This window comes from Eucalyptus grandis, chromosome 9, assembly GCF_016545825.1.
Source record: "Eucalyptus grandis isolate ANBG69807.140 chromosome 9, ASM1654582v1, whole genome shotgun sequence".
NCBI lineage: Eukaryota > Viridiplantae > Streptophyta > Magnoliopsida > Myrtales > Myrtaceae > Eucalyptus > Eucalyptus grandis.
Window position 1 is genome coordinate 9,932,165 of NC_052620.1, and position 12,648 is coordinate 9,944,812.

General features: G+C 41.4%; 1 pseudogene; it reads right to left on the reverse strand.

Moving 5' to 3' along the window:
• Positions 1-9,090: 9,090 nt before the first annotated feature.
• Positions 9,091-12,620, reverse strand: LOC104420238 (annotated as a pseudogene).
• Between the last annotated feature and the right edge of the window lie 28 nt (positions 12,621-12,648).

Below are 12,648 nucleotides of genomic sequence, written 5' to 3' on the forward strand. Positions count from 1 at the left end.
ACCATCGGATCGAAAGGGGATCAATGGTTAGGATCAAGCCCTCTCATGTATAAATAAGGGACCCTCCCCTTTCAAATGTACACTTTAGTTCACAAGTGAATATATTCATGCTTCACTCACATACTTGTTTTTGTGAGCTAAGGGTGCGTAAAGATGACTTGGAATTGAGTCCTAATGCCGCACGATTATGTAATCGTTCGGAATCAACGGACCCGTGACAAGTGGTATCAGAGCCTTTATTTCATGCACAATAGCTAATGCTCGTTTTGATGTTGCGATCGCTCATGGTGACAACTGTGAGGATTGTGAACAATCGCTCGAGAAGACCACCTGGTCAAAGAAAAACTATGTTGTCTTAAGCTCAAGGGATCCAAAGGATGACCTGGAGAATCGAATGATGGTGTCGTGACCAAATTTTCGAGTGTGAACCACCTAAGGTTTGGCTAATGGATTGCTAAGCCTAAACCTAACTCGAGCTCTCCCAAGCCCATACCAATTCGCGACTTAGGTTTAAATTCTTAACATGCAGATAGATTTTATCTAGGAGTCGCCTCTAATTTATTTTTTTGGTAGGTCGATTAGAAACCCAAGTAAAGTAACGGGAGTTTTACTTTACTCTAACGAACCAGAGACTATAGATACGGGGACTTGGTTAGACTAGATTTCTCTAATGCCCTTTCGATACCATTCTTTTATTTTCAAAAATGTTTTTTGTAGGCAGCTTAAATTAATTTTAAATCTATTTCCCTAACATGTGAGGTGATCATGCGGGTACGCAATCCACCAATTTAACACCCAGATAAACAATAAATAGATTGCAAAAACTTACCTCAAAGTAACGAAAGCATCTGTAATGTTAAATTAAAATCCACATCAACAACCTTAGATATGGTTTCTAATTAACACGCAATTTCTTTTTTTGTTTTCACTTAATTAATGAAAATCATGCAATATGCAATGTAATATTAACTAAATGACCTAATTCTAATGACATGTAATTTCTAATTAAATGGGCCTAGCAAAAATACTAACCGACATGCATCTCAATGAATCTAACCCTAATGACGTGCATATGACATTTTTTCTTTTTCCTAAAAGAATGCATTTTATCCTAAATAATCAAACTAATTTAACCTATGATATTTTTTGTATTTTTCATGAAATTCGAAATTTGGTGAAATGTGAAAATTACCTAACTAGATTAAGATCCTACTTAATTTATATTAGGAATTAGGTTGAGCCAAATCCTAATTTAAACTAAAATATTATCTTAACCTTAATAATTCTAAAATGCAATACATCTAAAATAAATACCTAAACTTATAATAAATTAAGAAAAAAATTATCTAAAATTAAACTAAGTGCAATTTTTATCTTAATATGCAATGACGTGAAAAATATACCCTAACTCTACATGACATATGCATGATGATTTTTTTCCTTTTTTTTTTTAATTTCGAAATTAATAATTGCCAAATAATTAAACATGCAATTTAAACTAGTGAAACGGAAATCTAACATCCTAAATTTATGTTTTTTGGTATTTTTATTTAAGAAATTCGAAATAAATATATTTCCTATCCTAGACATGCAAAATAATCTAAAACAAGTAATATCCTAACATGCATCTAATCGACACAAATATTTTTTCTTTTACAGAAGCAAACAAATAAGGCATCAAGAACAACACGGCACCAAATCAAGCAAGACATCATCCACGTCCATTTAATTTTGGGAAATAAATTAACAAATCGCATCTCACGCATGAGATCGGATTGGCCAATTTTTAAATAAAATCATGAATCGTATCTCAAGCATGAGATCGGATTGGTGATTTTTTCATACGATTGCGAGTTGTATTTCGAGCATGAAATTGGACCGTCAATCATATGTACGTTGCGAAATTATGAAGAGATTCAAAATCCCAATTTAAAAGGCTAATCAATATTTTGTGGATATGATGGTATCATTAAAATATTCAAAATCCCATAAATTAGGCAATAAGGATATATGAAAATCGAATTAAAAGAGATTCTGACCTAATATTTGGCGTCATGTGAACCACGTTGTCAAGTTCGGTCGAACAACGGACGGCAGGATGCTCACGAGCGGCAGTTCAAGATGACGTGCTGCTCAAAGATGGTGCCTTGCTCAGTAAGCAACAGCAAATTTCGAGTGGTGACTGATGCTTCGCTGATCCGGCTTGGCAAAGTCAACGAGGATGACCAGCACAGCAGGGGGCAGCCACAACAAGACTAGAACAGCGAAAGGGAGAGTTGCTGCAAAACAGAAACACAATAAGATTGCCGACTCGATGAGGCAACGATCTTCTCGCAAAGGGGTAGCTCCAGGCAGCGTTCGTCAGTGGAGGATCAGCAACTACAAAGAACGGTACTGCAGTGACATCATCGATGAAGGGGCTGCGATGGCGTCGTCAAGCGGTCGAGTAATAGCTCCAACAGGATGGCAGCTCATTGACAATGTATCGCGGACGATGAAAGCACCGTGGTAGAAACGTCGGGCGTGAGTCTTGGCCAAGAATTGACCAAGAAGACTCACGCTCTTTCCTCTCTCACGTGTCTCTCTCTCTCGTATCAAGAATGCCCCCCAAAAAAAAAATTTGTTCAATTATGTGGCCTTCCCTTTTATACTGCCTACCTTGTATTGCGAAAGAGGAAATTTGTATAAGAAAAAGAATCGTTGAAATTCACATTTCCTTCATTACCTCTTGCATGCGTATCCTGTGTTTCCTTCACTATTTTTCCTTGTGTTGCCGAATTGGAAATACCAATCAGGGCGATATTTTGTCATCGCCTTGCTTCTCCTTCACATTCTACCGGCACGAATTTATCTTGAATTGTGGGAAGCATAATTTGTTATTATCTTATTTCACGATTCCCACACCTTTTGCACTTTGCCGAATTATTCAATTGCCCTCTTTGCTTCAAATCTATTCAAGACAAACCAAATATACTGCTATAGATATGTGTGAAGAGTATATACATTTAGTATCTCCAAATTTCATTTTTCTTCGTTATCTTCCTCAGCAGAAACATTGGTCAGCCCTTTAGATTTTTTTGATGCCCAAGCCAATTTTTAAAAGTTCATACGTGAGTGGGCTCCTTGTCCGCAATATTGAATGTCTACTTCCGAATTTCGCACGAGACCCATGCAATGCAACTTTACGTGGACTCATTGTTATGATAATGCTCCTAACATCCGTGCAATTAACTTATATTTTTGCTTAGGGGTCGCAATTGATCCCTAATTTTTTAATGTGATCAATGATAAAATGGGTTGCCAAAATTTAGGTGTCAACAGATGGTCCTAGAGAGATAGTCACAGACATCCAAGCGATGGTGGACGAACTGAACCAGATCATCAAAGGACCAGAAGCTGGTATGGAGGAGTTCTTGCCTGAAATGCAAGAACTCAAGGCCGGCATGGGAGACCTCTGTGTCAAGGTGTCGGGGTCCCTCACTCACTAGCTATAGTAGCAAGATGAGACCTGTGAGGCAGTGATGGTAGCCATGCACGCAAAGATTGCCAAGCTAAAAGGCAAGCTCACCAAGGTTGAGGTGGCACATGTGAACGAGGTGGTCTCCATGCAAGCAAACCCACGTACCAAAGCCCCTAAGCCAAGGGAGTTTAAGGGCTCACAGGTGGCCAAAGACGTGGATAATTTCTTGTGGTACATGAAACGATACTTCCAAGTCATGGGAATCAATGACAACGCATCTCAAGTAAATACCGCATCAATGTATTTAGTTGATAACGTGTTGCTGTGGTGGCATCGTTGATCGGATGATAGGTGTGGTGACCCTATTACAACATGGGCTCGGTTCGTCAAAGAGTTTCGATGGAACTACTATCCCGCATACGCGGAAGAGGAAGCTCGCAATGAACTCAAGCACCTAGAGCAAAAGGGCGGAGTTCATGATTATGTGAAGCGATTCTCAAAGCTGTTGCTCCAAATCCCATCCATGAGTGAGACGGAGGTGTAGCACCACTTCATGAGCGAACTCAAGTCATGGGTCAAGCAAGAACTCAAGCGGTGTCAGATGGCGGACCTTGTGACAGCCACATCCGTGGCTGAGTCTCTCATTGAGTACAAGTCATCATCCATGGTGAAGTATAATCCTCATCTAAAGGACAAGGCTAATGGTGGGGGAGATCGAGGAAGATTTAATCGCCCGAATGCAAGCAAACCACCAGCGGCAACCCCTAGGTCCCAAACAAAATCGAGCTCATAGGGACAAAGAAAGGTACATACTTATAAGAGTTTCTTCTGTGATGGTCATCACATGACTTGTGATTGTCCCAAAAGGGGTAAGCTAGCAACCCTACACAAAGAGGACAAATTGCAAGAGGAAGCGCAATTGGGTTCACTACTCTTCCTTGGATCGATCAAAACCAAGAAGGCAAATGAGCCCAAGGGTATGATATTCGTGAATGTGAAGATTGGAGGTAACAAGATGAGTGTCCTCATGGATACCTGGGCATATGACCTCTTCATATCCTAAGATGCTGCAAAGAAATTGAATCTTCTAGTCGAAAAGGGGAGAGCCGGTTGGCTTAAAATGGTGAACTCCAAGGAAGTCCCGATTAGTAGCATGGCTAGAGATGTAGAGTTCCATCTTAGTCCATGGACTAGCAAGGAAGATATCGAGGTTATCCCCCTTAATGATTATGACTTTGTGTTGGGATTTGGATTCCTTGACAAGATTAATGCAGGCGTAATGCTGTTTGCGGATTGCATATACATCATGGATAAGCGGTGCCAATGCATGGTCTCGATCTATCGTGAGTCGGGACGTGATAGAAAGATGTTATCGGCCATGCAACTCTCGAAGGGAGCAAAGAAGGGCGAGGTGACCTTCTTGGCAACTTTAAAGACTGAGGATGTGAAGGGAGGTGATCTGCCAGAGAAGGTAATCCAAGTCCTCGATGCATTCCAAGATGTGATGCTGCCTAAGTTGCCCAAGAAATTTCCCCCTCAATGAGAGGTAGATCATTAGATTGAGCTCGTGCCCAATACTCGACCATCGGCCATGACTCCCTATCACATGGTCTTGCCCAAGTTGAAACAATTGTGGAAACAACTCAAGGAGTTGCTCGACGTAGGATACATTTGACCCTCTAAGGCTCCATTCGGTGCCCGGGTCTTATTCCAAAAGAAGCATGATGGATCCCTTCAAATGTGCATTGATTATTAAGCATTGAACAAGCAAACCATAAAAAATAAGTACCCAATACCTCTGTTGGGAAGCTTGGTGGTTCACCAAGCTCGATCTTCGATCGCGGTATTACCAAATCGCCAAAGGAGACAAGCCAAAGACTATGTGCATGACCCGATACGGATCGTACAAGTTCTTCGTCATGCATTTCAACTTGACCAACAGACCGGCCAAATTTTGTATGTTGATGAACAAAGTACTACACCTATTCCTTGATAGATTTGTGGTAGTCTACCTTAATGATATTGTTGTGTACAACCGAACGCTTGAGGAACATGTCAAGCACTTGAGGCAAGTCTTCTAGGTCTTGTGAGAAAATGATATGTACGCGAAGTGTAAAAATGCACTTTCACATAGAATGAAAGTCCTTTCCTTGGGCAAACCGTCGAGGGTAGACAAGTGCAGATGGATGCAACCAAGATCCATGCCATGGGAGTCGTTGACCAAGATGACGGAGTTGAGATTGTTCCTTTGTCTCACGAATTATTATCGGCACTTTATCTAGGGATATTTGAGCCTCACCGTATCACTCATAGACATGTTAAAGGAGAGACCATGGGAGTGGACGGATTGGTGTCAAGAGGTGTTCAATTGGCCGAAACAAGCAATGATCGAAAAGCCGATACTTGTGGTGCCCGACTATGCCAAGCCATACAAGGTAGAAACTGTTGCCTTTGATTTCATTATTGGTGGTGTCCTTATGCAGGATGGGCACCCAATTGACTTTGAATCTCGAAAGTTGAACGATACCGAGTAGTGATACACAGTCCAAGAGAAAGAAATGATCACGGTGGTGTATTGCCTTCATACGTGGAGGCACTATCTCTCGGGGTCCCAATTCATCATGAGGATAGATAATGTGGCCGCAAGCTACTTCCAAACTCAAAAAAACCTCAGCCCAAAGCAAACTCGATGGCAAGACTTATTGACCGAGCTTGACTATGTGCTGGAATGTAAGCTCGAGAAGTCTAACTCCATGGCCGATGCCTTGAGTCGAAAGTTGGAGTTGGCCAACATGATGAGCTGACCCAATCACCTGTGGATCGATCACATCAAGGAAGGACTCAAGCATGACCAAACTACCTAAGCTCTCCTTCGATATGCACAAAAAAACAAGATGATACAATTTTGTTGTGAGGGCAACCTCCTCTACACCAAAAGATGGCGACTCTATACACCGCTCCATGGGAAACTAAGGAACACAAGTGCCATGATTCTAAGTGGGCAAGTCATCCGAGAATCCACCACACTACGACACTCGTCAAGGATCAATATTATTGGCCTCACATGCGGGACGATATTGAAGCTACATGTGGATATGTTTTGTGTGCCAACAAGACAAGATCGAACAATGGTCCTCAATGGGGCTCCTTGAGCCATTGCCTATCCTGGAAGGTCCATAGGAAAGTGTCCCCACGGACTTCATCATGAACTTGCGAAAGTCCGAATGATGTCAGACCCTCATGGTCATCGTGAATCGTTTCTCCAAGTATACGACTCTCGTGCCAGCCACCAAGGATTGTCTAGTCGAGGAAGTAGCCAAGTTATTCCTAAAGCACGTCGTCAAGTATTGAGGCATACCATGCATGATTGTGAGTGACCGCAACTCTCAATTCATCGGGCAATTTTGGACGGAGCTCTTCAAGTTGCTAAGGCCGAACCTCAACTTCTCCAAGAGTTTGCATCCCCAGACTGACAGTCAAACAGAGAGGGTGAATGTACGCTTAGAAATATACCTATGGCATTATGTGAGCAACATGCAAGTGAACTAGGTACGGCTGATCAAAGTGGCCTAATTCTCATACAACTTGCAACAAAGTGAGTCACGAGCCAAAGCCCATTTGAGATCGTGACGGGGCAATAGCCACTCACACCAAGCATGATTGCCTTAGGCTATCGAGGAAGTAGCTCATACGCATACAAGTTCGCAAAAAGAATGGGACAAACATGTAGACTTGGCACGAGCGTGCCTACACAAGGCTGTGAAATGCATGAAGAAGTGGGTTGATGAGAAGCAATGACACGTGGAATTTCAAGTCAAGGATCTAGTGCTAGCCAAGCTACACTTGGTCCTTCAATACAGAGATGTACATAAAAGGTTGATCTATCGTTATGAAAGTCTCTTTCAAGTCTTGTAGTGGATTAAGAAGGTTGCATACAAGCTATGCTTGCCGGCCAAACTCAAGGTATATCCTGTGTTCCACGTAAGTATGCCAAAACCTTTCCGTGCAGATAAGAAAGACCCAAACCAAGGTGAATCACAACGCATGCCCCTTGGAGAGAAAATCTCATATGATCAGGACGTCAAATGCATAATGGCGGACCAAGTCATATAGAAGAGGTATTGCGCGCCACGGAAAGAATACTTGGTCCAATGGAAGGACCTTCCCGAGAGTGAAGCAAGCTTGGAACCATCCGAGGCTCTATGGCAGTTTAAGAAACACATGCCATGAACGTGACGAGGGCGTCACCTAAATAGATGGGGAAGATTGACAGGACCCAAGGACGAGCATAATCCAAGACCATCCAGATGGTTCACGAGTGATATGTTATCAATGCAAGAGTCGGCCCATGTGCAATACGGGACAAGCCCGTGACCATTCAGTTCTTTGGGTCAGGCTATCCTTTGGGGTCCCCATGGACTGATCTTGCAAATCCATGGCAAGCATTCCTTGGGCTTCCCCACACCCTAGGGCCTCTTGAGTTGCATATAGCATCATAATGATTGTACATATTTGAATACGACTTTTGGATCAAGCCCCTTCAAGTGTAAACTTTAGTTCACAAGTGATTATATTCGTGCTTCACTCCCATACTTGATCTTGTGAGCTGAGGGCATCTAGGGCTGATTTGGGATCGAATCCTAAGACTGCATGGGTGTATGATTGTTCGGAATCAACTAATCCATGCCACTTGCATATTAACACAAAAAAAGCTAACACTCTCTAATTGTTTTCTTTTTATTTGTTCTTTATTTTGCTGATTTGGTGCCGTAAGAGAAAGTTGAGCAAATCCGTAAATAACACGTAAACTTCGATGTCAACTCACCTTGTCGTGTGTCCAGCTCATCTTCTGACATAAATTTTAATAAGAGGACGGTAAATTTAGATGCCAAGACTTAACCAAAAGAGTCGTTCATGTTATTTATAACCTCTCCACTATAGTTGCTAGTCTATAACACCTCGAATTTTACAAATTAGGATCGCCGGTTGATAGCACCTTGAATCCTAGGGTTTTCCCAATCCTACGTTCGGATAATCTACAATATACAAACATGATCATAAACTTAAAACACCAAATTAGAGTTAGCACTAATCGATTTGGATTAGGTCAATTGGACATCTAAATAGACATGAAAAGGAAATTGGTGTACGAAAATCTATAAATATTAAGTCGGGGAGTTGATGATGCATCAGATGGGGTAGCATCGCGCTACAATGTTTTGATTCGGTTTAAAATATATAAGGACCGTAAAAAAGGTAAAATGACGATTTTGATTTTCTGTGAAAAAAGAAATAGAAAAAGAAATAGAGGGACTATTGCTTTATTGTCCTAACTAACAAGATTGTGAACATGACATGGCCTTATGTTTGCCCCGAGAAACAGACTTCCGCATTGAGAGAGATGATTGAACTTTTTGTCGATGAATGTGCTCGTTTTCACCACAACAATAGGTTAATCAGTCACGTTAAGCTTTATTTAATTCCATTAGTGTCACCATAATGGCAACTTTGGATAATACATGAATTCTGTAGACAGATCACCAATCTGTTCTAAACATTCGTGATGACATGACCCGCTTGCCTTGATGAGGATGAGGAATCAAGCTAGATCTGTATAAGGCCGTCTTGAATTAACTGTTGGAGATTCCACCCATCATACTGGCACTTATAAGACCAATACGACCACCCGAAAGTGGCCCGCCATACACATCTTGCTGAGCCTTTGCAAAGCTCCCCGAATCCTCCATTGTTGCCCCTTTGAAGTCCAAAACCGAGGTCCATTCTCCTGCGAAACCCAATTCAGATCATGAAGGTCATGACATGAATCTGCTCACCTGTGCGCGTGGTGTGTACTTGTGTATTCTGCACAAGCATGTTAATGTCGCTTTCCGACCACATGTTACAACTCACCAACAAAGCTCAAGGGGCCGTTTGCCGGGGTTACTTTGCTTAGATCGGAAGCTCTATTGTTATAGATGTAGTCAATGTTCTGCTGCAGATTCCACTGTTGAAACATCGGATTATAGAGGTTGTAGTAATGCACGTCGATGACGACTCGGCTCAAGCCTTCCGCAAGCTGAAGGAGCTCTCGAGGGTCGGCTGGTCCCAACCGGTTGGACATGATGACATAAGCATTCAGAGTGTGACTTCTCACGGCATCATAACCTAACCGGTAGTATTTAGTAAGATCCTCCAACTTGACACCCGGAGCTAGAGGCTCGTTCATCAGCTCGATCGCAACCAATGCCGGGTGGTTGCCATATCTACTTGACAATCATAAGGGAGAATGCTATGAAACATCTGATTATAAGATCTAGCGTACTAAATATCATTACCAATGGTTGCGATTCATCAGCAATACTAAAGAGATATATGTCATGAGGGATTTGTTTAAATCGAGAACTCATATACCAGACCTTGCTGCTAGGAAGTCTATAACTTTCACAGTGTCCTCAATGTAAGAGTCACCCCATTCCAGATATGAGATTCGCCATTTTGAGATCCTGGAGCAGCATGGAGATTAACTATTACCTTCAAACCATGCTTCCTGAAAAAAGAAAAATTCAATTATTCAAGTTTAGACTTACAGGATTCTTGTAACTTCGATCATGACTGATTAAAATTTCTATTGGAATTATTCGACTAAGATGTAAAAGATCGAAAGTTGCTTACGCTGCCCATGTAAATGCGTTATCCAGTGCATTTAGGGAGCCTCCCACAAAAGGCATCGGCGGCACTGGATCATACGCAGTCCACCATCCTACCGGAATCCTCACAGCAGTTAGACCATTGGCCGCCATAAATTCAAAGTCCTGCTCGGTAATGTAACTGTTCCAATGATCCTGCAGAGCACGTTTGTCCATATATTTCTGATCTAATTAGTCACTGTATCACTATTTCGTGCTTCCTTTGCCACTAATTAATTAAGGATTACCTGTAGGAGTTTTGAGGCAGCACTGGGGCCATACCCATTTGTTATTTGGTATTCTCCTTGTAAACCGCCAACGATGTTCATTTCAAAGACCGACGGGTCATTATCATCCCAACTCGAGCCTCCAGTATAATCTGCCGTCACTTCCGTCAACGAAGTTGCCTGCTTATCCATACGATATTAGAGAAAATCACATCAATTAATGTGACTGTGTCCAAGTAATAATCGGGGAATATGGGGACCCTTTCAATTATCTTTGGTCGGGGATTTCGGAAGATGTAATGGAAATGCTTTCGTAATTCACGATTAAGGAATAAATATATTGTCTCGTAATCAATATGACTGTATCCAATTAATAATCAGGGAATTTGACTGTTCCTTTCATTTTATGAGGCCTCGTCATTGCAAAAATTGTGTATATTGTTTGTAGAGGACGTAAGTACACTCGTCATATTGCGTGGAGTGTCGCTGTTGCTTTTCAAGCAAACTAGGGTTGCTCATCATGTCATCTTGCCTACCGACACGACACGCGATACGACACGACACGACAGGACATGCCGACATATCGTTTCTCAAAAATAGAGATTTCCAATATATTGTGACACGTTGTATATTAAATATATATATTTTTATATATGCATAATAAATTATCATTTTTATGATTATTTCAATCAAATTCATAAATAAATAAATAAGCCTTGAATGAATATATATTAAAAATATTAATCCGCTATATATTAATATCATTTAATATTTTAATTTGACAAATTCAACTTTATTTCAATAATTCATAAAATTTGGAGAAAAAACAAGCGATCTCACTCGAGTGTCGAGAAAGTTGACCAGGTGTCGGATTTTTCGATACGTGTTGATCAAGCGTCGGAGAGTACGAAGAGTGTCAGACACGTGTCGAAGTATTCGACATGACATGAAAGCTCTTGGAAAGTGTTAGTGCTTCATAGCCTCTTGGCGTCAAGAAAGTACAGCGGCTTCGTGTAATTTCTACTGTGCAACTTGTAGTGTAAACAAGGACTCTCAATGGTGCTGCGCTATCCTGCACAACAATCTGCACAACAACGTGAGTCCTTAAATCCGACCGTCAGGTTGAAGAGATTATTGTCAACAATTGGCTGACAAATCACCATCGACTGTCAACTCGAATACGACTCACTGTCTACCATTGTATGGGTTATGACCAAATGGTTGTGAAACCCTCTACGACACCAAAGAATCGGCCATATACACCATAATACCATAGGAACTACTGAAGTCATATAGAAACTGGAACGGGGAGTTACCTGGAGAAACATCCCATTAGATGCTTGGAGTCGAACTCGATTGGGATTGTTTGGATTCCTTACGATGTTAAAAGTCTCTGAGATACTCGGAGTACTGGAAACTGCTACAACCGTTGTTCCTTGGCCTTGCAATCCAACAAATTGCTTGTTGAAAACTCTGAGGTTGAATTTTGTGTCAGAAATCCTCCACAGCTGCACCATAGAAAGAGAGCACAAGTCATGCGGACGACGTGTGAATCTTTTGAGCCTGTCTACAAGTCAATAGTAATTTTTGTAAGACAGAGAGTCATACCCTGAAAGTTTCCCAGCCAGAGGCCTGGTCACGATTGGCAACGATGGTGGCTCCGCCGCTATTCTCAGCAGAAAGGAATTTCATCAGCTTTGTTGACTGGAACTGCACTTGAGTCCCATCCTACCATGAAAACAAACGCAAAAAGTGGGATTTGGTTCATCTCATTGAAACAGCGAAGTGATATTTGAATAGCCAAATAAATAACAGTGTATATGCACATACTGAGTGCGGGTAATAGAGTTCACATATACAGATCAAACCAACACCTAGTTCATATTTGTATGTCAGAAATCTGGCTATATGATGGAAAGAAATGTTTGATTATAAACAAGTTCTGTGACATTCAGCATCTTAATTTGAGTAAACTGACCTAATGTCATGTTAAATCATGCACTAGTACATATAGACATGTGCCAAACTTCCTCGTTTTGTCACTGTATCATTCTCAAATATCCTAGACATTCAGCTATATCTAGTGCAGGCATATGTCATATTGGACCTGAGAAGAAATTTTGTGATCGCCCAGCAGTTAAGGGAAAGTGAAATAACAATTTATTGAGCATCACCTAATATGCTCTTTTATCTTTAAGAACTTACCAAGAGCTGTCCCTGGAGTCCATCAAACTGAGAAGGCGGCATCCACCCCTCAGTCACGAGCCAGTTTCCA